The sequence below is a fragment of the Protopterus annectens genome, chromosome 12.part0, assembly GCF_019279795.1.
Source record: "Protopterus annectens isolate FY-2018-M chromosome 12.part0, PAN1.0, whole genome shotgun sequence".
Taxonomy (NCBI): domain Eukaryota; kingdom Metazoa; phylum Chordata; order Ceratodontiformes; family Protopteridae; genus Protopterus; species Protopterus annectens.
The window spans coordinates 11,526,297-11,553,600 of record NC_056746.1 but is presented as its reverse complement, the minus strand read 5'-3'; the positions used below and the strand labels follow the sequence as shown (position 1 = coordinate 11,553,600).

Here is a 27,304-nt window from a genome sequence, read left to right as displayed (position 1 = left end):
ATGTCACATGCTAGGGTAAGTTCCCTGGAGTGAGTGAATCTTGTCCCATTTGACCTGCGGATGTGTAGCATTTTCATTAGGGACAGGTCAGAGACTTCGCAGTACAGTCACCTCTCAGCAGCCTATATGATACAGAATACAGTGGCAGTGCTTTCAGGCTCTCCACATAGGTCAAGTTTTGAAGGTCCTGTATTTTCTTGGTGAGAAACCTTTGTGGTCTTTCCAGTTGCTACAGGTGTCTAGTGAGCTACATACAGAAGGGAGCACTGTACTCTATTAGTGGTCTAATGAGGGTCGAGTACAGAGGAGTTATAACATTCTTAGTCCTGGATGTGATGCCCTTACGTATGAGATGCTCAACATAGAAGGCTTTCCTTACCACTATGGACACGTGGTGATCGAAGTTTAGGTTGCCATCAACCTGTGTGCCCAAATCTTGTACCACTGGGTTTAAGCTTGTGAGGGTACTGTCTATATTGTAATTGGCATGGACATCCCCTTTTCCAAAGGGGATAATAATGCACTTTTTTGCATTTACTTTGAGTCCATGTATATGGTACCAGTTGTTTGCCTGTGTTAGCCCTTTTGTAATATGTAAACATTGTTAGGGGGACTCAGTGATCACACCCACTTTGAAATTGTTAGTGAACGTGGTAAGCCACAGGCTGTCTAACTTTGCCTGGACATCAGAGAAATAGATTCCAAACAATAGAGGGTCCAGCAAAGGTTCTTGTGGTACATCACTGGTAAATGGTCTACTGGTAGAGGTGGAATCCCCAACTTGGACTGTATGCGTTCTGCTGGTTAGCCACTTGGCTATCCATCTACTGACGTATGGATTAAGCCCCAGCTGGGAGAGTTTCTCAATGATACCCGAGTGGGGGATTGTGTAGAAAGCCTTGGCTAAGTCAAGACAGGTGGTATATACTGTTTTGCCTTCATCCAGGGCTTGGTGATATTCTTGAAGAAGTCCACCAGGTTTAATAAACATGATCTGTCCTTAAAAAAGCCAAATTGGGTTGGGTTGAGAGTTTTAAGGTCACCTATGTCTTTGTTAATAAGATCCATGATGATTCTTTCCATGGCCTTCCAGGTAAGGCTGGTTAGACTTATGGGTCTATCGTTCCCATGGTCGGTTGATGGACCACCTTTGTGCAAGGGGATTACTGTTGCTGTTTTCCACTTTACTGGAACAAAGTCAGTGCTTAGGCTGTGGTTAAAGAGAGTGTCAAGTCATTTCACAAGGTCCTGTTTTAGGCTATTTAGTAAGCAGCCTGGGATGTTATCTGGTCCCATACAGGTCATGTTTTTGGCCTTGGAGAGTGAAGTTATGACCTGCTCTTTGGAGATACTAGGTAGAGGACTGGTGGCTGGTATGTTTTGGGGTATGACTAGTGGGGACAGGGGGTGAAGTTTGTGTCAAATCTGTTAGCTAGCAGGTTGGCAATTTTCTCAGATTCAGTATGAGTGGTACCGTCCCCTGCTAGCTCAGCACAAAGCTGGGCCTTCCTTTGTAGATTCTGGATATAGCTAAAGAATGCTTTATGATTATCCTTAGCTAGGGATGCCAATTTAGCTTTGTAATTCGCTTTAGAGGACTTTACAAGATACCTGATTTGCTTGTTCAAGCTGTGGAGGGTGCTCTTCCTCTGCTACGTGAGTTCCCTCTTGTTCTTAGGCATCAGTTTCTTCCTCTTGTTATATAACCTAATGTATACTTGAGGTTCACCAGGGCGGCTTCTTTTTTGTGAGGACCTGGTTTTGATCCATTCAGGTACAGCTGAATTTATACATTTGTACACGTGGTTACTCAAGGCATTTGTGTACACCTCTGCATAGGGGTCTTTGTTTGCTGTGTTAGCAGGAGGTTTGAAACTATTTATACTATTGCTTAGTTGACTGTAGTTTGCTTTGGAGAAATTTTTCATTATTTTAGATCCGGGGAGTGGGGTCAGGTCCGATCATTACTTCAAAAAAGACTAATTTATGATCAGACTTTACCAGGGAAGGCAACACACAGGTAGTACACTCACCCTCCAGGTTGATGAGTACTAAGTCTAGGACATTTGAGCCCTTGTGGAGGTACAGACTATCTGTTCTAGAGCATTTGTACTGACAAAGTCAAGGAACCTCAGGTTGAGTATGTTAGTGCTCATTTATGTCTCCTAATCAATGGAAAGACAGCTGAAATTACCCATGACCAAGGTATTTGGCTGTATAGTAAGTGACTGTGGTAAATCCAGGTAGGAGGTGCGTTTCCCTTGGTTCATTGTGGGGGGCCTGTAGCAAATGATGATGTGGAAGGGGATTTTACCTACAGTTATTTGGACTTGGAGTAGCTCAAGAGAGTTGTACTGTTTAACCAGTCTCTAGGTGTATTTTCCCTTAATGAAGATGGATACACCATTACCTTTGGCTCTTTCATACTCATTTTGAGGTCTGAATGTGTGAAAGGCATTGTAGTCTTGTACAGCCGGGCTGCTCACTGCAGCCTTAAACCATGTCTTAGTGAATGCACAGACATCAGCATCTTCCAAGGTGAGGAGTGTTTCCAGGGAGTGCAGTTTCCTGTTTAGACTTCTAGCATTAAGCAGCACGATGCTGAGTTTGTCTCAAGTGAATTTTTTTTATGTCGAAAATTTTGTTGTTGCTACAGTGCCTAAAAAGGCACTATGGAGGAGGCAAGTACCTTTGCCAGTAACTGAAAGCCAAGAGGCGACAGGTGAAGATCATCCCTGGGAAAGCTGCGTGGTCTGTTGACCATGTCTTCCCAGGATGACAGATACTGGAGCCCCCTGGATTGATACCAAAAACTGACCAATTGCTGAAGTCAATCATTTTTTGTTTACATTGAGGCATCATCCTGGCTGAAGGTAGAATGTTGCTTATGGCTAGGGACATGCCTGTCTGGGGCACATAATCAGAGAGTTCAGTCAGGTCTGTCTTCACGTAGTCCAGAGAAGTAAGTCTCAAGTCATTCACCTCAACATGGACTATGACAGAGTAATACTGGTACTTGTTGTGGAGAGACTTGAGTGTATGCGTGATTTGATGGATCCTGACATACCTGACAGGCAGCTAACTGTGACCTCCTTGTCTAGCCTGGCGAGGCAGACATCTGTGTGTCTCACTATGGAGTCGCCTATGACCAGGACATTTGGTTTTGAGGTGTTTTACCTTAGGGACTTGTTAGTTAAGCACTGGAATTGTGTGTGTATTATTATGTATAGTGGATTCTGAGATGGACCCTCTTTACCACGGGGCAGTAACTAAGGAGTCTCACTAAAAGCAGGGATAGAAATGCACAATTTCTCCTAAGAATACACCAGGAACAGGTTCCAAAACCTGGGAGTGGACTATATGCTTCACTCCAGGTTCCCAAATGGATCTACACACTAACCACTGCAGAACAGTTCTAGGTATTTGACACACTCAGTTTTAAATGTTTGATACTCACACACATAAACATACTCTTAGGAAAGACTGACACAGATTTACCTGCTGTGTTTCTTTTCCCAAATTACAAGGTAACGGCTGCCATCAGTCAAATACCACAATACTCTTCAAAAGGGATGTACAATTATATTGGGTCAAATAAATAATGAAACAAGTGGTAGCATGTATTCCAAGCAGTAAGGCTTTTCGGGGTGGCCCTAGTGTGATCACAATAAGCAAAAACACTCTCAAGTTATTAGAAGTATTTACTAAATAACCAGCCAAGATTGAAAAGTAAACAAAGACCTACAGTGAAGATTCTATTTTGCCAGCCCTGGCACACAATGACATCACATCTAGGTCAGCTGACTCTGGTACAACATACAATCAAAACTCTCCCCACAAAGAACATGTACATTTGGCCAGGCAGAAGAACACTGTTTGACATGCAAACATCTTGCATAAATAAGAGTGACAATCAAAAGACATACACTTATTTACAAAATTTATAGCTAGTCACGTTGGCATACGTAACAGAGGGTAATTTGCAATTATTTAGTTATTTACCAAACTTCATTCAGTTATGTTAGCACAGATAATATCAAATATCATTTTCTGCTCAATATGTGAGTGGTTTGGCTGGCTACAATCAACTGTATTAGAAGCAGAATGTAAGTACAAACTTGCAGTTTTAAAGATAGTACTGTATTTTATGTTTCTGTCTATTTAATTGTTTAACTTAATTTTGCCTGACTGAATTACTTTAAATATTTTCTGGCATTGCTTTCTGTTCTCATCTGTCCTGAAACTGTTTTTTTTTGTCTAATTGTTTCACTGAATATTGTGGTCTGTCCCTCTGCAGTTAGAGGGGGTTATTGATATTCTCACCTCTTTGTTATTCAATATTTAACTCTTAGCTTAGAGGGTTTATCTCTGCTTTAATTGTTAGCCACATAGCTGGAAATTTATTTTCTGCTCAATATCTGAGTGGTTTGCCTGGCTACAATCAACTGCATTAGAAGCTGAAATTAAGTACAAACTTGCAGTTTTAAAGATAGTACTGTATTTTATTTTACTGTCTATTTAATTGTTTAACTTAATTTTGGCTGACTGAAATATTTTTTTTGCCTGACTGAATTATTTTATATATTTTCTGGCATTGCTTTCTGTTGTCATCTGTCCTGAAACTGTTTTTTCTACCTATTTAATTGTTTCACTGAATATTGTGGTCTGTCTGTCCCTCTGCAATTAGCAGGGGTTACTGTTGTTCTCACCTCTTTGTTATTCGATATTTAACTTTTAGCCTAGAGGGTTTCTCTCTGCTTTAATTGTTAGCCACATAGCTGGGAATTTATTTTCTGCTCAATATCTGAGTGGTTTTGCTGGATACAATCAACTGCATTAGAAACTGAAGTTAAGTACAAACTTGCAGTTTTAAAGATAGTACTGTATTTTATTTTTCTGTCTAATTTTTTAACTTAGTTTTGCCTGACTGAATTATTTTATATATTTTTTGGCATTGCCTTCTGTTCTCATCTGTCCTGAAACTGTTTTTTTCTGTGTATTTAATTGTTTTACTGAATATTTTGGCCTATCTATTTCTCTGCAGTTAGAGGGGGTTATTGCTGTTCTCACCTCTTTATTTGATATTTAACTCTTAGCCTAGAATGTTTCTCTCTCTGCTTTAACAGTTATCCACATAGCGGGGATTTTATTTTCTGCTCAATATCTGAGTGGTTTGGCTGGCTACAATCAACTATATTAGAAGCTGAACTTAAGTACACACTTGCAGTTTTAAAGATGGTACTGTATTTCATTTTTCTGTCTATTTAATTGTTTAACTTAATTTTGCCTGACTGAATTATTTTATGTATTTTCTGGCATTGCTTTCTGTTCTCATCTGTCCTGAAACTGTTTTTTTTGTCTAATTGTTTCACTGAATAGTGTGGTTTGTCTGTCCCTAGGCAGGTAGAGGGGGTTATTGCTGTTCTCACCTTTTTGTTACTCAATATTTAACTCTTTGGCTAGAGGGTTTCTCTCAGCTTTATGTGTTAGTCACATAGCGGGGAATTTATTTTCTGCTCAATATCCGAGTGGTTTGGCTGGCTACAATCAACTGTATTAGAAGCTGAAGTTACGGACAAACTTGCAGTTTTAAAGATGTCACTGTATTTTATTTTTCTGTCTATTTAACTGTTTAACTTAATTTTGCTTGACTGAAATATTTCTTTGCCTGACTGAATTATTTTATATCTTTTCTGGCATTGCTTTCTGTTCTCATCTGTCCTGAAACTGTTTTTTCTGTCTGTTTAATTATTTCACTGGATATTATGGTTTGTCTGTCCCTCTGGAGTTAGAAAGAGTTATTGCGTTCTCACCTCTTTGTTATTCGATATTTAACTCTTAACCTAGAGGGTTTCTCTCGGCTTTAAGTGTTTGCCACATACCGGGAAATGTATTTTCTGCTCAATATCTGAGTGGTTTGGCTGGCTACAATCTACTGTATTAGAAGCTGAAGTTAAGTACAAATATGGTACTGTATTTTATTTTTCTGTCTATTTAATTGTTTAACTTAATTTTGTCTGACGGAATTATTTTATGGATTTTCTGGCACTGCTTTCTGTTCTCATCTGTCCTGAAACTGTTTATTTTGTCTATTTCATTGTTTCACTGGAATAGTGTGGTTTCTCTGTCCCTTGGCAGTTAGAGAGGGTTATTGCTGTTCTCGCCTCTTTGATATTAGATATTTAACTCTTAGGCTAGAGGGTTTTTCTCAGCTTTAAGTGTTAGCCACATAGCTGGGTATTTATTTTCTGCTCAATATCTGAGTGGTTTGGCTGGCTATAATCAAGTGTATTAGAAGCAGAATTTAAGTACAAACTTGCAGTTTTAAAGATAGTAGTGTATTTTATTTTTCTGTCTACTGAATTAACTTAATTTTGACTGACTGAAATATTTTATTTTGACTGACTGAAATATTTTTTTTTGCCTGACTGAATTATTTTATGTATTTTTTGGCATTGCTTTCTGTTCTCATCTGTCCTGAAACTGTTTTTTCTGTCTGTTCAATTGTTTCACTGAATAGTGTGGTCTCTTTGCCCTCGGCAGTTAAAGGCGGTTATTGCTGTTCTCACCTCTTTGTTATTCAATATTTAACTCTTAGGCCAGAGGGTTTTTCTCAGCTTTAAGTGTTAGCCACATAGCTGGGTATTTATTTTCTGCTCAATATCTGAGTGGTTTGGCTGGCTGCAATCAAGTGTATTAGAAGCTGAAGTTAAGTACAAAATTGCTGTTTTAAAGATAGCACTGTGTTTTATTTTTCTGTCTATTTTAACTTAATTTTGCCTGACTGAAATAATTTTTGTCTGACTGAATTATTTTATATATTTTCTGGCATTGCTTTCTGTTCACATCTGTCCTGAAACTGTTTTTTCTGTCTATTTATTTGTTTCACTGAATATTGTGTCATGTCTGTCCCTCTGCAGTTAGACAGGGTTATTGCTGTTCTCACCTCTTTATTCGTTATTTAACTCTTAAAGCAGAGAGAAACCCTCTAGACCAAGTGTTAGTCACAAAGCTGGGAATTTATTTTCTGTTCAATATCTGAGTGGTTTGACTTGCTGCAATCAACTGTATTAGATGCTGAAGTTAAGTACAAACTTGCAGTTTTAAAGATAGCACTGTATTTTATTTTTCTGTCTATGTAAATGTTTAACTTAATTTTGCCTGACTGAATTATTTTATATATTTTCTGGCATTGCTTTCTGTTTTCAACTGTTCTGAAACTGTTTTTTTTCTGTTTCTTTGATTGATTCACTGAATATTGTGGTATGTCTGTCCATCTGCAGTTAGAGAGGGTTATTGCTGTTCTCACCTCTTTGTTATTTTATATTTAACTCTTAGCCTACAGGGTTTCTCTTTGCTTTAAGTGTTAGCAACATAGCGGGGAATTTATTTTCTGCTCAATATCTGAGTGGTTTGGCTGGCTACAATCAACTGTATTAGAAGCTGAAGTTAAGTACAAACTTGCAGTTTTAAAGATGGTACTGCATTTTATTTTTCTGTCTATTTAATTGTTTAACTTAATTTTGCCTGACTGAAATTTTTTTTTGCCTGACTGAATTATTTTATCGATTTTCTGGCACTGCTTTCTGTTCTCATCTCTCCTGAAACTATTTCTTCTGTCTATTTAATTGTTTCACTGAAGTGTGGTTTCTTTGTCCCTTGGCAGTTAGAGGGGGTTATTGCTATTCCCGCCTCTTTGTTATTTGATATTTAACTCTTAGCCTAGAGGGTTTCTCTCTGCTTTAAGTGTTAGCCACATAGCTGGGAATTTATTTTCAATGTCCGAGTGGTTTGGCAGGCTACAATCAACTGTATTAGAAGCTGAAGTTAAGTACAAACTTGCAGTTTTAAAGATGGTACTGTATTTTATTTTTCTATCTATTTAATTATTACTTGTTTCTTGCCTTTCTAAGCTAGTATAGTTCAGTTTTCAGGTTAGTGCTGAATTCAGGGCTGTGTTACAAATCTCTGTGTTCGCCCATACCTTTTTTGGATAAAAGGAAGTTTCTCTGTTCACCTGTGAGAGAGGGGAGCTTTGAGCAGCCTATCTGTCCTTGGAGGAGTGGTTTTAGCCCAGAAATTAGTAGTTTATTGGCCACTTTGGGCTAATTTCTATCTCTTTCATTTCCCTGCTATAAAGACCGCATTTGCCTGGTTTTGCGCGCCGGGCAGTGCCGGTTAGCTAGGGTATAACTATTCCCGGCTCTACAAAGTCTCCTCTTCAATTTTTCCTTGGAACTAGACACATTTTCAACTTAAGCACTCACGCCATTCATTTCTCAGCCCGGCAATTGCTCAAAACTCATAGGAAGCACTTATAAATCCTAGCACTAGACCCCCTCCAATACTGTACAGAAGGACAAGGCTCTCTATTCGACCTTACCAGCCAATCAGTAAAACAGTATCCAGGCATGTCCAAAGGGCAGATTCAGGTGTAATCTCCAGTCCAACTGGTGAGTCTGGGCATTTTGAGGCAATGTTACAACTGCCTCATGTACACAGATAACCCTCTCCTCCTACCACCAAACACTAATACATGCGAGAGATGCAATTATAAAGCCAAACTGGAGGATAAACTCTCTCAACCCAAGACTGGATCAGACAGTCAAGAGGAGAAGGTAAATACTTGCATCACACCACCAGTCACACACAGGCCCATTAAACCAGCACCAGCAAAAAACATACATAAATACATGAAAACATACTCGGAGGCTCTAAATACAAATCTGCAAAAGCAACAGAGACTTCAAAGCAGACATCCAAGCAACCTCCATCCCCCAACACAAACCATGAAACACAGACTTCACAAAAGCAGTGTGCCACGCAATCACATTCCTTAAGGCAAAATAACATACCCAACACACTAGTAATAAGTGACTCTGTAGTCAGGCACACTGACGTCCCACTCACTAGGCTGAATAAGGAGAAGGTTACTGTTAGCTGTCGGGTGCCAGGATCTGCCACATAACACAAGCACTCAGGTCACTCCAGAACAAGTACAAATACGACTCTGTCATTGTCCATGTTGGTGTGAATGACCTGAGCCGCACCTCCCTGGACTGCATGAAAAGAGACATGGAAGAGCTCTTTGATCACGTAGCCCAGGCCGGTATGACCCTGACCCTGAGTAGCATTCTGCCCGCACCAAGAATTATACCATGGTATAAAAGAAAAAATTATCAATTTCAGCAATTGGCTAAGTTTCTGGTGTCATTCAAAGGGGATCCAGTGTTTGTCCGCCTGGGATGACATGCTCGACAAGCCACTCTGCTTAGCTAGAGACGGCTTGCACCTGTCACCCTTAGGCTTTCGAATACTGGCCAAAGCTCTTGCCACCCCCATAGTGTCTTTTTTTGGCAAGGCTCAAAAGACAAACCCACTGCCATAAATAGCACAAGTAACAAAAAACTGAGGGTAAAGCTACTCAGTGCCAGAAGTCTAAACCTCAAATTGCACGCACTTGAGGCACTCCTCAGTATGGAGAAAATTCACATATGTGCAGTAACAGAAACCTGGTTTAAGGATCCAGAGAGCACCCCAGCACTACCAGGCTACAACTCATACCATATATTTCGGCCACAGAACCCGGACCGAAATAGAAAAGGCAGGGGCGTATCTTCATCAAGGATACCCACACCTCCAGGTTAGTGGCACAGCACGATGCTTCAGAGATCATCCACGTGCAACTAACAACAGGCAAAACTGCAATTCAAATTGTAGATTGCTACAGATCACCCACCATTTCCCAGGACCCCCATTCCGCATTTCTGGAAACACTGGGAAACATAAAGATCCTACCAAACACCCTAATATTGGGTGATTTCAATTACCCAAACATTAACTGGGAGAACTACTCAAGTACTAACTACCTTGCCCAACATTTCCTAGAATTTATAAAATCAAACGCCCTGGATCAACTGGTCAACACCCCCACCAGAGGTGACAACATATTGGACCTGGTCATCACCAACATAGGCGTCCGGTGTTCCACACCGGAGGTCAGCCCCTCGCTGGTTAGATCTGACCATAAACAAATCACTCTGGATATCCACATTCTGCCCCCACCCCCAGACAAGGAAACCACCATGAAAAACTTTTCAAAAGCAAACTTCACGTTACTTAAGACCGAGGTAGAAAGTTTCAAAGCCCCCATGCTAAAGAATAATGCTGTCCAAGCTGCAAAATCCTTTACTAATGCATTCTACGGGCACCTACAAGAATGCATGGATCGTGCTATCTCAAGCAAAACCAAGACTCACTCCTCCAAGAAAAGGAAAACAGTCTGCTGGACCCCTGCCATAAACAAGTTATACAGTAGGAGGAGGAAACTAGTATAGAAATGAGTAAAATCCCAAGAAGGGAAGACATCCCTGATCAAAATCAGCAAGAAACTACGATCCCTCATAAAATCATCCAAGGTGAGCTTCGAAAGAAAAATTGTCAAGGACTCCAAAGATAACCACAAGGCATTCTTTAGCTATGTCAAGAATCTAAGTGACAATGCTCAGATCTGCTTGGAGTTAGTGCAGAGTGGCACAAAATACATTGAATCGACTGATATTTCCAACATCCTGGCAGACAGGTTCAGTGCAAACTTCACCCCCCTCTCACCCCCAAAAGGGCTCATAACCATACCAGAAAAATGTAGAGCCCCTGAAATCACAAACACTCAGGTTAAAACAGCCTTCTCCAAAGCCAAAAACACAGCAAAAATGGGACCGGATGGTGTCCCAGACTGCGTCCTACAAGAGCTCAAAGACGAACTAACCCCTCATCTAAACACACTGTTCAAACTCAGCCTCTCCACAGGCTACGTACCCATAGAGTGGTGCACAGCAATGGTTATTCCGCTCCACAAAGGTGGAGACACAACAGACCCCGGGAACTATAAGCCTGACTTGCTTGGTCTGCAAGGCTATAGAGCGCATCATCATGGAACTCATTAACAGAGACATTGGGAACCTCCAAACACTGGACCCTACCCAGTCTGGCTTTAAGGGCAGAGCATGCCTCCTAAACCTGGTGGACTTCTTTGAGACAGTTACCACGGCTATAGACGAGGTGGTACACACAGCCTACCTAGACCTCGCAAAGGCCTTCGACACCATTCCCCATTCTGGTATTAGAGACAAGCTCACCAGCCTGAACATAAACCCCTACGTCACAAGATGAGTTGCCAGCTGGCTCATGGACAGAACCCAAATGGCGAGAGTTGCGGGAGCTAGGTCCGACTCTAAACCGGTTACAAGTGGCATGCCCCAGGGTCCAGTCCTAGGACCCCTCCTGTTTGGCATATACTTCTCAGAGGTACAGACAAGCACAGGAGGACTACGGCTGACCAAGTTCGCAGATGACTGCAAACTAGGGGCTATAATTGTCTCTCCGGCTGACAGAGACATCCTCCAAAAGGGTCTCACTGAGATGGATACCTGGTGTCAAAATCATGGCCTCAAGCGAAATGCCAAAAAGTGCATAGTCATCCCCTTTGGAAAAAACAAAGTGCCCACAAACTACCACATAGGTGGTAATCCCCTAAATACGGAAGAAGTAATAAGGGATCTGGGGACCCAAGTAGATAGCAATTGCTCCTTTGATAATCACATTGCCAAAGTGGTTATAAAATCCTTCTATGTGGCCCACCTAATCACAAAAGGGTTTGCAACCAGATCAAGAGAGGTCATTGTGCCCCTCTACTTATCACTCATCAGACCCATCAAAGAGTACAACGCCCCATTGGGATGTACCTTACAAGACACCTGCAAAAGCTGGAAAGACTACAGATGTACCTCACCAAGAGTATCACTGGCCTCAAACAGATGCCCTATGCAGCTCGACTGAAGAAACTCCAGCTGTACTCGGTTGCATACTGCCTACTCAGAGATGATCTCTACCTGACATACAAGGCCATGTCCACCCCAGAATTGATGGACATGCTCCACCTAAAGAAAACCATATCCCCTCAAGCCACATGGTCTAGGGATCTAAACCTCACCACAACAATAAATAGGACGTGCTAGAGGGGATAGATTCCTGTCCCAGAGACTTCCCATGCTCTGGAACAAGATTCCAATCTACATTAGGCAGAGCTCCTCGCTTACACTCTTCAAGAAAAACCTTGACGAGAGGATGGGAAACAGAAAGTTTACCCCAGGGATCACTTTGGTGGCTCTGCTGGACAGAGACACAAGGAACTAATCTAAGGGGGTGGTGAAAGTCAACACATTCTCGCTAGGCTTATAAATGCCTTTGGGCAGATAGCCTAGTACTTACCTATGAACTTAATTTTGCCTGAATGAAATTTTTTTTTTGCCTGACTGAATTTTTTATGTATTTTCTGGAGTTGCTTTCTGTTCTCATCTGTCCTGAAACTAGTTTTCCTGTCTATTTAATTGTTTCACTGAATAGTGTGGTCTGTCTGTCCCTCTGCAGTTAGAGGGGGTTATTGCTGTTCTCAGTTCTTTGTTGTTTGATATTTAACTCTTAGGCTAGAGGGTTTCTCTTGGCTTTAAGTGTTAGCCACATAGCTGGGAATTTATTTTCTGCTCAATATCTGAGTGGTTTGGCTGGCTACAATCAACTGTATTAGAAGCTGAAGTTAAGTACATACTTGAAGTTTTAAAGATAGTACTGTATTTTATTTTTCTGTCTATTTAATTGTTTAACTTAATTTTGCCTGACTGAAAGATTTTTTTGCCTGACTGAATTATTTTACATATTTTCTGGCGTTGCTTTCTGTTCTCATCTGTCCTGAAACTGTTTTTTCTGTCCATTTAATTGTTTCACTGAATATTGTGGTCTGTATGTCCCTCTGCAGTTGAGGGGATTATAGCTGTTCTCGCCTCTTTGTTATCTGATATTTAACTCTTAGCCTAGAGGGTTTCTCTCTGCTTTAAGTGTTAGCCACATGGCTGGGAATTTATTTTCTGCTCCATATCTGAGTGGTTTGACTGGGTACAATCAACTGTACTAGACGCTGAAGTTAAGTACATACTTGCAGTTTTAAAGATAGTACTGTATTTCATTTTTCTGTCTATTTAATTGTTTAACTTAATTTTGCCTGACTGGAATAATTTTTGCCTGACTGAATTAGTTTATATATTTTCTGACATTGCTTTCTGTTCTCATCTGTGTTGAAACTGTTTTTTCTGTCTATTTAAATTGTTTCACTGAATATTGTGGTCTGCCTGTCCGTCTGCAGTTAGAGGGGGTTATTGCTCTTCTCACCTCTTTGTTATTCGATATTTAACTCTTAGCCTAGAGGGTTTCTCTCTGCTTTAAGTGTTAGTCACATGGCTGGAATTTATTTTCTGCTCAATATCTGAGTGGTTTGGCTGGCTACAATCAACTGTATTAGAAGCTGAAGTTAAGTACAAACTTGCAGTTTTAAAGATAGTACTGCATTTTATTTTTCTGTCTAATTTTTTAACTTAATTTTGCCTGACTGAATTATTTTATATATTTTCTGGCATTGCTTTCTGGTCTCATCTGTCCTGAAACTGTTTTTTTCCCCTCCCACTCTATTCTTATGGTGTTGTTATAGTTGGTAGCTTTGCAGTTGTCCACCCCTACTGTAAATTTGATCTGGTAAACCCCTCCCAGTCTAGTGTTCACTCTACTTAATACAGAAAGAACACTTGAGAAGGCCAAGCCACTTCCTCTCTCCTTGCACTTTACTAAAACAAAATTGCATTTTATTCATCTGCTTTTACTGTATTTGTGCTTATTCCTACTTTATTACCTTATTTTGCTTTTGCCTCTTCTTAAAAGTACTCAACTCTATTTTTTCTGCTGCATTTATTACTGCTTGGTAGTAGCCTGATTAAATTGTAACTTTTATTCTAAGCCTGTTGGTTTAAGCACTTGGGCTTCAGACCATTTGTTTTACATTAGGAAGGTTTATGGTCTGCACTGTTGTGGCAGGACAGGTAGCTTACATCATTCTAAGTTGGGAATTGCTGATTGAAGGCTCAGTGTCTGTTATTCTAAAAGTGTATTAGTTCTGGTTTAGGCACTTGGGCTTTAGGTCAGTTGTTTTACATTAAGTAGGTTTGTGGTCTGCACTCTTGTGGGAGAAGAGGCTAGATTCTGCCCTTCTGAGCTGGGAATTTCTTGTTAAAGTCTTATTGTGCCTGCTTATTTGAACTGTTTCTTTCTGAAATTGGTGTGCCTTGTTTGCTGTAGCACAGAATACATTCAGGCCTGCTGAATCTATCTTTGTTTGTAAAACTTAAGCACTAATCCAGGCCATCTTTTTTGGAGAAGGTTCCCCTGCACCCTAGTGGCAGAAATGTGTAGTTGTGACTACTAGTGTATATAGTACAATATATATGTATATAGTTAAATATATATGTATATAGTTAGTTAGTTTTTTGCTTAGTGATGTTTTTGTTATGTTATGTATTGATCTGTTATCCTTTTTTGAGTTTTCTGGTGTTTATTTACGTTGTTGTTGTTGTGTCTTTCGGCTTTTCCCGGTTAGGGGTCGCCACAGCGGAACTCCGGTCCGCTAATGATTGGCAGTTGATTGTTACGTGCCGAGTTGCCAGCCCTGACGCACAACCTTCAATGAAGGTACGCCCATTCACGTACGTCTCCACACAGAAGACGCTCTAGATGAGAATCAAACTGGACAGCGTCTTACTGTGAGACGACAACGCTACCGCAACAAAATGCAATTAAGAAACTTAAAAAAAAAAAAAAAAACTTGTTTGATTGAAGACTGCTGGACCAGGGCTCAGTTTTGAGCTTTTTTTACTGGTTAATTGGGTAATTTGTTTAAATCAGTTTGCTTGTTTTCTATTGCTATAAAAATTGCACTTTATTCATCTGCTTTTACTGTATTTGTGTTTCTTCCTATATTATTGCTTTATTTTGTTTTTGCTACATGTTCTTAAAAGTACTTAATTACATTTATTCTGCTGCATTTATTACTGTTTGGTAGTAGCCTGACTAAATTGTAACTGTTATTATAAGCCTTTGGTTTAAACACTTGGGCTTCAGACCAGTTGTTTTACATTAACAAGGTTTGTGGTCTTCACTGTTGTGGTAGAACAGGTAGCTTACATCCTTCTAAGTTGGGAGTTGCTGATTGAAGGCTTACTGTCTGTTATTCTATAAGTGTATTAGTTCTGGTTTAAGCACTTGGGCTTAGGGCCAGTTATTTTACATTAAGAAGGTGTGGTCTGCACTCTTGTGGGAGGAGAGGGTAGATTCTGCCCTTCTGAGCTGCGAGTTTCTGGTTAAAGGCTTATTGTGCCTGCTTATTTGAACTGTTTCTTCCTGAAATTGGTACACCTTGTTTGCTGTAGCACAAGACTTGATTCAGACCTGCTGAATCTAGCTTTGTTTTTATAACTTGAGCACTAATCCAGGCCATGTTTTTCTGGAGAAAGCCCCCCTGCACCCTAATGGCAGGAGTGTGTAGTTACAACTTGTCTGATTGAAGACTGCTGGAACAGGTCTCAGTTTTTAGCTTTTTATTGGTTAATTTGATTAAATCAGTTTTCTCATTTGCTACTGTTATATTAAAAAAAAATACACTTTATGCATTGCCGCTTAGCAAAGGTTAAAATATTCCCGGCGCCATAAAGTCTGCTCTTCAAATTTTCCGTTCGAACTAGACAGTTTTTTAGTTTTAGCACTCAAATCTGTTTCTTTGAGCTCAGCACTTGTTCAGAACTCATTGTAAGCACTAAATAAGCTATAAATTACTACAGCACTCAACTTTCCTCACTTGTCTATAAGAAAACAGTTTTTAGTACTTAATAAATAAGCACCTATCCAGACATGTCTATGGGTCAGCTCCCAGTGTTTTTTCCTGTCTACCCGATGAATCTGGGCATCTTGGGGCAATGCAGAAATTGCCTCATGTACACAGACAACCCTCTCCCCCTACCACCCAACACTACAACCCGTGAGAGATGCACGTATATAGCCAAACTGGAGGCAAAGCTTTCACCCAAGACTGGACTAGACAGTCAAGAGGAGAGGGAAAACACTTGCACCACACCACACTCATTATATAGTCCCTCAAAACCTACACCACCAAAACACACACCTAGAAACACAAAACACACACCTATATTCATGGAGGCTCTCAATAAAAATCTGCCCAAGCAACAGAGACATCCAAAGCAGAAGCGCAAGCAACCTCCACCCCCCAACACAACCCAAATGACACATAGCCCACAAACTCAGTGTGCCACCAACCACAGCCCATAAGGCATAATAACGTATCCAACACTCTAGTCATAGGTGACTCTATAGTCACGCACACTGATGTTTCACTCACTAGGCTAAACAAGGATAAAGTTACTGTCAGCTGCCTGTCAGGTACCAGGACCCGCCACATAAAGCACGCACTCAGGTCACTCCATAACAAGTACAGATATTACTCTGTCATTTTTCATGTTGGCGTGAATGACCTGAGACGTACCTCCTTGGACTACATGAAAAGAGACATAGAGGAGCTCTCCGATCTTGTAGCCCAGGCAGGTATGACCCTAGCTATGAATAGCATCCTGCCATCACCCAGAATGATACCACAGTACAAGAACAAAATGATTGACTTCAACAGTTGGCCAAGTTTCTAGTGTCATTCTAAGGGGATCCAGTATCTGTCTGCCTGGGATGACATGATCGACAGACCATAATGCTTTGCCAGAGATGGCCTACACCTGTCTCCCTTGGGATTCCGGATACTGGCTAAGGTTATTGCCACCCCTACAGTGCCTTTTTTAGGCAAGATTCAAATGACAAATTCACCACTGTAACAGGTACAAGCAAGCAAAATCTGAGGGTAATGCTACTCGATGCTAGAAGTCTAAACCTCAAAATGCACTCACTCGAGGCACTCCTTAAAATCCAGAACATTGACATCTGTGCAGTGACAGAGACCTGGTTCAAGGCTCCAGAGATCACCCCTGAATTACCAGTTTATAATTCATACCACACCTTTCGGCCACCTAACCTGGACCAAAACACTAAAGGTGGAGGCGTGTCCATATTCATTAAGGATATCCACACCGCCAGGCTAGTTGCTCAGCATAATGCATCTGAGATTATCCAAGTGCAACTAAGTCTGGGCAAGACAGCAATCCAAACTGTAGCTTGCTACAGATCCCTCACCATGCCCCAGGATTCCCACTCCTCATTTCTTAATACACTGGAAAATATTAGGGTACAACCCAACACCCTAATAATGGGCGATTTCAACTATCCCACCATTAACTGGGAAACCTACTCATGTACCAACTCTTCTGCTCAACGTTTTCTGGAATTCATAAATTCTAATGCCTTGGATCAACTCATCCACACCCCCACCAGGGGCAGCAATATCCTAGACGTGGTCATTACCAACATGGGCGACCGATGTTCCACACCAGAGGTCAATTCCTCACTGGTCAGATCCGACCACAAGCTAATCACCCTAGACATCCACATCCTGCCCCGACCCCCCATTAGGGAAACCACCGTAAAAAATTTCTCCAAAGCCAACTTCACGCTTCTTAAGACAGAAGTGGCAAACTTCACGACACCCATCCAGACGGACAATAGAGGTACGACTTCAATCCTACACAAATGCACTTTACAAGCACTTACACGAGTGCATGGATCATGCTATCCCTAACAGAACCAAGATGCTATCCTCCAAAAAAAGGAAGCCAATCTGGTGGTCCCCTGCCATAAACAAACTCTACAACAGAGGAAAGAAACTGCTGCAAAAAAAAGAGTAAAATCCCATGATTGGAGTAACTCCCTGGTCAGTCTCAGTAAGAAGCTGAGATCCCTCATAAAATCCTCCAAAGCTAGTTACAAAAACAAAATCGCCACTGTTTCTAAAGACAACCACAAAGCATTCTACAGCTATGTCAAGAATCTCAATGGCAACACTCAGATCTGCTCGGAGTTACAGCACGATGGCACTAAATATACAGAACCAACTGATACTGCCAACATCCCGGAAGGTAGATTCAGTGCTAACTTTACCCCCTCTCACCCCCTAAAGGGCCCATCTCTATACCGGAAGAATGCAAAGTTCCTGTAATCACGGCTGCACAGGTAAAAACACACCCTCTAAAGCCAAGAACACAGCATCCATGGGACCTGACAACATCCCAGGCTGCATTCTACACAAACTACAGAATGAACTGGCACCCCACCTAAGTACCATGTTCAATCATAGCCTCACCTCAGGCTTTGTGCCCACTGAATGGCGCACAGCGACGGTTATCCCACTCCACAAAGGGGGATCCACCACAGACCCTGTGAACTACCGCCCCATTAGCCTGACGAGCCTGGTCTGCAAGGTCATGGAAAGTATCACCATAGAACTTATAAAACAAAGACATTGGTAATCTCCAAAACTCTGGACCCCACCCAGTTCGGGTTTGTAAATAGCAGATCATGTCTCCTAAACCTGATAGACTTCTTTGAAGCAGTCACCAAAGCCGTAGATGAGGGTAAGATGGTTCACACAGTCTATCTAGATCTCGCCAGGGCTTTCAACACCATCCCCCACTCTGGAATTAAAGATAAACTCACAAAAGACTGCCCATACATATCAAGCAGAGCGCCTCATTGGCCCTCTTCAAAAAGAACCTTGATGATTGGATAGGAGATAGGAAATTCACCCCGGGGATCATGTCAGTCGCCCTGCTAGACAGGGGCCTGGAGAAGTAAACATTGTGGGAAGAAATATCCAGGGAATTGTTATGGCTTGGCTTGCATAGGCCCTAGGGCCGATAGCCTACTATCAACCTATGAAAACTAGGTATAAATCCATATGTCACAAGATGGGTTGCCAACTAGCTCACTGACAGAACCCTCACTGTGAAAGTAGCAGACTCCAAATCCAACTTCAGACCAGTGACAAGTGGAGTACCACAGGGTTCAGTCCTGGGTCCTCTCCTGTTTGGTATCTACTTCTCTGAAGTACAGGCTAACACAGAAGGTCTTTAGCTAATGAAGTTTGCAGATGACTGCAACCTAGGAGCCATAATCGAAACTCCTAACGATGTGGACATCCTACAAAAGGACCTCACTGAGACAGATGCCTGGTGTCAAAGCCATGGCCTCAAGCTCAATGCCAAAAAAGTGCATTGTCATCCCTTTTGGTAAAAACTCTATACCCATGAGCTACCACATAGGCGGTAGTCTACTTAACACTTTAAGCGTGATAAGAGACCTTGGGACACAAGTGAACAGTAGTCTCTCCTTTGATAATCACATCGCCACAGTAGTCAGGAAATCCTTCTACGTGGCACACCTCATCACAAAAAGCTTCTCATCCAGGAGAAAAAGAGGTAATTGTTCCCCTCTACTCATCACTCATTAGATCCATTATAGAGTACAATGCCCCTTTTGGTATGTACCTCACAAAGACATCTACAACTGGAAAGGCCGCAGAAATAACTCACAAAGAGGATTACCGGCCTCAAACAAATGCCCTACACAGACAGTCTCAAAAAACTCTAGCTTTACTCAGTCACATATCGCCTACTCAGAGGTGATCTCTGCCTAACATGCAAAGCTATGTCAAACCGAGAGCTGTTGGACATGCTCCAATTAAAGAAATCCCAATCCCTCCGAGTTACATGCTCTAGGGACCTAAACCTTGTCACCACAATAAATAGAACATGCTGGAGGGATAGGTTCCTGTCCCAGAGACTTCCCATACTCTGGAATAAACTACCTATCTATATCAAACAGCTCATTAGCACTCTTCAAGAAAAATCTTGATGATTGAATGGGAAATAGGAAATTCACCCCAGGGATCACTTCGGTGGCTCTGTTCAACAGGGGCACTGGAAATAATTTTCTTGGGTGGTGAAAGCCAGGGTACCTTTTTGGCTAGGCTTATATAGGCCCTAGGGCAAATAGCTTAGTACCTACCTATGAACCCTCACAGATACTGTTGGATCTACAGCGTGTGTAACAGGTTTGGGAAGTCTCTGATCTTTTGGTAGGCTTCTAGTAAGTACCTCCATGTATGTGGGTTTATGTCTTGTGTGCGTGTTATGTGCAAGAGGTAAAGCGTGTGTGCTGACAACCAGTATGACATCTGGCTTGTTGCTACATGGGAGAATTAATTCCAAATCTATAGTGTATATACATCTCTCACATATTGTATTTGTTTGTTTTAGGAGTAAGTGGTTGTCAGTAAACATGAGGCAATTACTACACTGCCTTAGGAAGCCCATGTTAATCAGGGTGGCCAGAGAAATGGTAGCAAATTGACCATCCATTATGGCAGGATTATACCCTAATTACTAGTGGGGAGTAGGCTAGTTAGCCCAGGTTTTGCTCTAGGATTAACTAAGGGGTCTATTCAGTAATAGACTAGGGTTAAAAAACTGCGACAACGCTTCTCAGTGTGCAGCAGGGGAGTTTGGGAGGATTCAATGTCAGATATCTAGGGAAAATTATCCTCCTGGGCATTTGCGTCTGTACACAGGAGCACTAAACCCTGCCGCGTGGTGCACAGCTATGTGCAAACATGAGGCATAAATACAAGAGAATTTAAACAGTTTTAACACAAACTAACCAATAAGAAAGCCCAAAACTGAGCCTTTTTCCAGCAGTCCCCAACTCAGATGGGTCCTGGGCTACACACTTCTGCCACAAGGTTGCAGGACGGCTGTTTTAATGTTAGATGGCTGGTTTTAGTGCCTTAAGTGGCATCAAACAGTTTAGCTTCAGCAAGTCTTAATCTAGCCTATGCTACATAAGACAGCGGTATTACAAAATTCAAAGTGCAGAATAACAGTCACAACAGCAAAAAACAGCAGAAATAAAGCAGCAATGTAGTTAAATACAGTTCACAATGTGCAATGCAAGCATAAAATATACTTATTTTTTAGTTGAATTCAGTGGGTGCCTTGGATTTCTATTCAGATGCACTCAAGATCTCTGGCTAAAGTCACCAAACTCTGAGCAGCTCCGGTAAACTGAGCGCAAACCCGCTCAAACATGAGGCTTAAATACAAGCAAAATTAAACAGTTTTAGCACAAACTAACAATAGGAAAGCCCAAACTGAGCCTTTTTCCAGCAATCCCCAACTCAGATGGGTCCTGGGCTACACATAACTGCCACAAGGGTGCAAAAGGGCCCTCTTAATGTAAGATGGCTGTTTTTAGTTCTAAAGTGATATCAAACAGTCTAGATTCAGCAAGTCTGAATCTAGCCTATGCTGTATACGGCAGAGGTATTACAAAATTCAAAGCACAGAATAACAGTTACAATTAATATTTCTTCATTGCCTACCATTGTGCCCAATGTCCAATGTAAGTCATTATTAAAGCTGCAGTATTCCGCACCTCATAAAGGACTGTCAGTACAGGCACTCATTCCTTCCTCTTAGCCATCCTTCCTCTGTCCAGACTCATCACCAAATCCTGTTCATTGCTGCTGCAATCACGAATAAAAGCAAGTCAAGTTCAAGAATGAAGGCATCATTCTGTGGTGTTTGGATTAGTTTGTGTGTCTAACTCCTCCTACTAGCCCGAAAGTATTGTGTGAAGTCCAATGTGGAAAGGTCATTGTGAGTGTGTGTGCCGCACAGACCCACAAGCCTTGGCCTGAGTGTCCTTATTAGTGTTCTCACACCTCTTTGAGTCCCTGTGCTCTGGAACTGCAATGTTGTCAATCTACCTACCAGGTGACGTTTAACCCTCAGAACTACAACTCTCTCCCTAGATGGGAGAACAGTATCAGCCTTTCACTTCCCAAAACCCTGGCCTGCTCCTCCAGCTTTCTAACCTGCTAGTCAAACCTGGATCACCTGGGATACAAGTCAGGGCAGAAACCTCTGTCCCATGAAGCCAGCGAGTTTAAAGCTGTACAGTGTCCCCAACATTTCTCAGTTTCAGTTGCTCTTTATCTGGCTGTATGAGGAATCATAACCATGTAGTCTGCTTCCCCTCTTACACTGTCCATTTCTACACATAACTGAATAAATGATCCTGGGCCTTAAAATTCTAAAGTACATTCATAACAATCATCATCTAATCTAGAAAATGTCTGCCTAAAAACATTTCTATAGCTACTATGCTGTACAGCACTTTTCACAGTGCAATTATACTCCATCTTTAAACAACTACTTTTAATATATTAGAATTATTTTTGTTTCAAACAAGAAAGAAATTAGTTCTTTTTTTTCAAATACTTGTAAAAAAATTGCATACCACTGATGCTTATTCAGGAAAGTAAATTGGGTAAGTGTGACAGACCAAATACTTACGAGTAATGGAACTCATATAGTGGTCTCCAGGCTATAGCTTAGCGTAGACTATCTACCAGGAAGCTTCTTCTAACAGTCTGCAACTAGTAGTAGCACCCTTGTAAGCTTACTGAATGTACTGCACAGCCTGTAGATCCTAGCTCTCAACTTCCATTATGGTATTATGTTGGCTGCTTCCATTCCTGGGCACCAAGTACTATTAAATAGTCACAGCTTTATCTCAAACACATGATCAAGAGAAAATACACTAGCATGTTGGACATGCTCATTTTCAAAATCCCACGTACAGTGTTGATCTTACTGCATTTGATCCACCTTCATACTTGAAAATCAACTGCCGGCTTACCAATGTTGCTCTTTAGTCATAAACAATAACAATATCCACCTTTGAGTGTATGTAAGAGTGGGTTTGGCATAATGTTTAATGTATTTACCTTATAGACACAGGATACAGGCTTTGATTCTGACCTTGGGGTATTGACTAAGCTTAAAATGGCCCTTCAGTGCAGTTAGCCTAGTATGCACCTATGAGCTACTGAATTCCCAATGCTAGAGGGAACACAAACTGTAAAACTGATTTGCTTTCTCTCTCCCCACATTCTGCTAACTTTCTTTACTATAGTATCATAAACTTCCAGTTCTAAAATCCCAGAATACATGGGTAACAAAATGTCTTTTATTCCTCAAGCTATAGTACCAAAGGACCACATAAAACACAGTTTATCTGGACTGCACTGAAGTTTCTAACAGGCACAAGGTGACAAAATAATTCATAACAAATCAGAAACTCAGAAACAGAGCTACTCAGCTCCCTGTTACAACGCAATTTCATTTGGACAGGTCTATATTTTAAGCATTTATCTGTGACTGCATTGCTGTACCCCTTTTACGAGAATCCAGTCACATCATCTCAACACTTCTCATGGGCATCTGCAAATTACAAAACAGCAACAAGTAACTGATGATGCACTAGTTTAAAAATTTGAAAATCCTAAAAAAGAAGGGGGGAGACATAAAACAGTCCTGATGATGGGCAGTAGAATAAAAAGCCACTTACTATTCACAGTGGAAATTTATTCCAAATGTAAACCTATAAAGTGATTATTGTAATCAATTTGTGTTTTTTTTCTGCAACTTACAGCAGTGGGGGCAACCTTGGATCAACCCACTGGTACATATTCACAATGCATACACCACCTTAGCATCGCCAGAAGATAGGATACTAATGTGACATGGTGAATTATAGTGGGGGGTATACATCTGGAAATATATTGTATGAAGCAATTTTGCCAAAGCGTTGGCTGCCAGTGGGTGTTTGCTGTGGTGGCAAATTGCTGTATTGCGAGTTGTGCTTTGCCCCTAAAAGATGCCTTTTCTTTTCTCCAAGGTTAAGTACAAGTATGGAGCTGAAGTCCCCCAAACATTGGGGGTGGGGTGGGATGGGACAAAATGTTTTAGTGATTCCCCCCTGTATGCAGTGATTGTATGTTTGGGGTTGGAATCAATGTTTTGAGTGATATCCATGCAGGAAGTCAGACTTTGGGTACAGTAGATCCAATTACAGCTGTTTATCCACTGGATATTTACATTTACAGTATGTAATGTTTGGAAGGAGGACAATGTCTCACTGATCAGGCTAGCCAGGTTAGATTTTTGGGACCAGGGGTTTAGAAAGTATGAAAATAAAAGAGTGGCTTTGAAGGTTGGGCGAGTGTGAAGAACGATTAGAACACACTGGGATGCACTGTAGAGAGAGATGACCTGGCTATGATGCTTGCAGAACAAGCAGTACCCCAGCTTTGACACGTTGGCAACAAAATCTAAGTTGTTACCATCCATTTAAACAGCAACACTGTGCTGTGTACCACAAAAAAATAATAATAATAAAAGAACATGCTGAACAAGTAATACTGGCAAACAGCAAAGGTCTTTTAGTTGCTTTATTGAATAACAATTACTAGTGCACAAAGATCCATACAAGGCAATGGAAACAATAACATGCATGCACTAATAAATAAAAGAAAGAAACAATAAGACATGCCAGTTAACTGAAAGTGCGTGAATGAGAACAGCAGCAGCAGTAAAGACAAAGCAGTCATGACAGGGCATGATGTCACTGCAATGGTGGAATGTTTTCATGGGTATCAACCAGTTGTTCATTCTAGTACTCGGAGATGTGTGACAAGATATTGCCAAAAGCTGAAAGTTTGTCTTGTCCTTAATGATTCATGACATTCTGCACATGTACCTGCTTTTCCAAGTTCTTTTCACTGCATTCCTACTTGCAAAAGCGGAGGTAAATATAAACATGATTACAAAATGCAGAAGTTTAATAGAAAAGGAAAACCTGCTGCAGCTGCTAATGAGAAATAACTTTTGCTAAAAGCATCACTTTTTTAATGTATTGGTTACATATAGCTCTGTTGCTGGCATGGTTAACCAATAAGCTGTATTAGGCTGCCAATCAAGTAATTCCTGCCCTTCACCACCAACACCTCCATAAGCCAGAATAATGTGTCCCAATGTTTGCAAATTCCAAAGGGTGTTACAAAGTTGTGAAAGTGACTATATGGCTGAAGTTATGATGACAGGGCATGTAACGTTGATATTAAGGTTGAATTTAAGACAATGTCTTACCTGGGATGAAAATTAAAGCAGTCAGTATGTGCCGCAAACAATCCAGATAAACTAGTGATTTAGCCAGTTTCCGGCTCTCTGCAAGGCAAGGGGCTTGATTGCTACTATCTTTCCCTACTTGGCCAGTTCACTCACTCTCTCATTAATCTCTGCTTTTCATCATGCCTTATGTCACCTTGGTCCCAAGAACCAACCACAGATCATAAATCTGCCACCTGTATATGATGACTAACACCCTATGGTCTGATGCAGTCTCTTATAGTTATGTGGATTTTATTCAAGACAGGTGATTTCAAATAAGAAGGCATTAATATATCCCTCTGACATGTTAGCTTGGCCAAATCAATTTTGGCCTCATCTAATATTAGTGTTCCCACTTTCAGATCACAGTTGTACCACTTTTAGCATTACCACTTGAGTTCAGTACTGAGTAGGAGTCTAACCACAGCAGAGGTTACTTACAATGTTTACACACACACACACACACACACACACACACACACACACACACACACACACACACACAAGGGTGCTATATCAGCATGTCTTGCCAACAAACAAAAGTGAATTCTGAATACAAGTTGTAAAAAATAGGAGTGTTAACTGATATTGAGGGTCTTTTTCAGAACAACCTCATAACATACGAACTCTTTTGAGTTATTTCTATATTAGACCTTGGGTGAAAATATCAAGTTTTAACCCTTATTTCTATTTCTGCCGTGTATGCAAAACCAAATTTTGTCTCCTCTACATACTTAAATTTTGTCTTTTCAACTGTCTTGTTTAATTTATGTGTCATGCTTTTGCTGTTTTCAGATTCCTATAATAAAATTTATAAGAATAAAAATCACAATTTAAACTGCAACATTTACTTCAACGATTCATTTTCAACAACAGATTTTATTTGAAGGTGGCTTCAAATCTGTAGCATATGGCCATTTCCTTACAACATCTAAAAAGAATGAACCACACTGGTGACCTACTTTCTTCTCCACTGTTAACCACTAAAGTCATACTACAACCTCATGAAAACAGTAGTAAGTCTTACCTTCAATATGATCCTGTCCATTATTCACACGTCTGTTAAAGTGAAGAAGTCAAAGAGCAGCTGCAGTTACATTTTATATTATTAGAAGAGCAGCACTTACTCAGAGGTGAAACCATTTCTGCAGGTACTACAGTACTGGAAATCTTCCACTAGACGGAAAGACAGAACAATAAATCCACTCAGTATATAACTACCATGCAAAAAGCTCTCCCTCTGTCTGTCTTTGATACTGGTAAGCTGATGGCCAGAATAGTAGGCAGGAATTCAGAATTCACAAGGGCAGAATTCCACCACAAAAGGAAGATAACCGGAGCAAACACTGCTCCATTTATTTTTCTTTTTAATTTTGCCTGTCACTGGATTCAGTTCCTGTTATTGTTTTACAGTGTGGCAAAGGAATGCTAGGGACATACATCAAGTTGTGACAGTGGAATTCCCACACAAAAACCTTCCTCCGTATCCTGCAGTTAAATGCTTTAAGCCCTCACAGTGTGATGGTAAGGACGTGACCATCCAATCGCAGCTAGGATTCCCACTCGAAAATCTTCCCCTGCATCATGCTGGTATGTGCTATTTGGTCCTGGTTTCTCCAAGTATCTAAGTGTAATACAAACACTGTCATTAATAATACTTCGACCTCTGCTCAGGGAGAAATCTTTCATACAGCATTTCTCAAGCTGTATAATCTTTGCAGATGGAACAAATATATAGTGTAAAAATAGCTGTTAATCTTCAAGAACCAAGCGTAGCACACATACCCTTCCCCCACATTACTGTTGTGCTACTTTTTCTACATCTTCAGCTTCTTCCTGGTAGGCTAAAACCATTTCCTGTGTGGTTTAAACAGCTAAGCTCGAAGAGATCGACTGCTCATTAATGTTAATAAGCTGTTGCAATTCCTGTTTAATATTTAGATGGTCATTTTGCCAGTACATAGAAATAGTGATAACTGATATGGGAAAGGGCAAGTTAGGATTAAGTAGCTTCCCACGTGGAACCACCCTATTTTTTTTCAAAGTAGTGACTTCCTGTTGTCGCACAGCAGGTAAAATTCAAAGCGATTGTTATTCATTATTGATAAGGCAGACATTAACAGATAAATATTTACTGTTCACCTTTATGAAATAAAAAAAGTAGGTAAAAGGAACTAGAACTGTAGGCATAATACGCTGACAGCAAAGTACGTTTAATTGTTGCAGTTGCCTTTTGTTTATGTTTTAGTCCATGTGACCTACCCCAGACAGAGAGAGAGAGACGGTGAGAGTGTGAAAGAAAAATAACCTGCGTTCTGGGGCTACCTTTTTTACTTTTTATATTGTGTGTGTGTGTGTGTATATTTGCACATATAATACGTGTGTATACAAACATATATACTGTG

At 40.8% G+C, this 27,304-nt stretch overlaps 1 protein-coding gene across 1 annotated transcript in view; it reads right to left on the bottom strand.

The window, feature by feature from the left end:
* Positions 1-26,774, bottom strand: part of LOC122816323 (gastrula zinc finger protein XlCGF57.1-like) — a 394,327-nt gene extending 367,553 nt beyond the window's left edge. The window contains exon 1 of the mRNA XM_044089052.1: positions 25,927-26,774. The gene's annotated coding sequence lies outside the window, so the exon portion shown is untranslated. The remainder of the gene's footprint in view (positions 1-25,926) is intronic.
* Between the last annotated feature and the right edge of the window lie 530 nt (positions 26,775-27,304).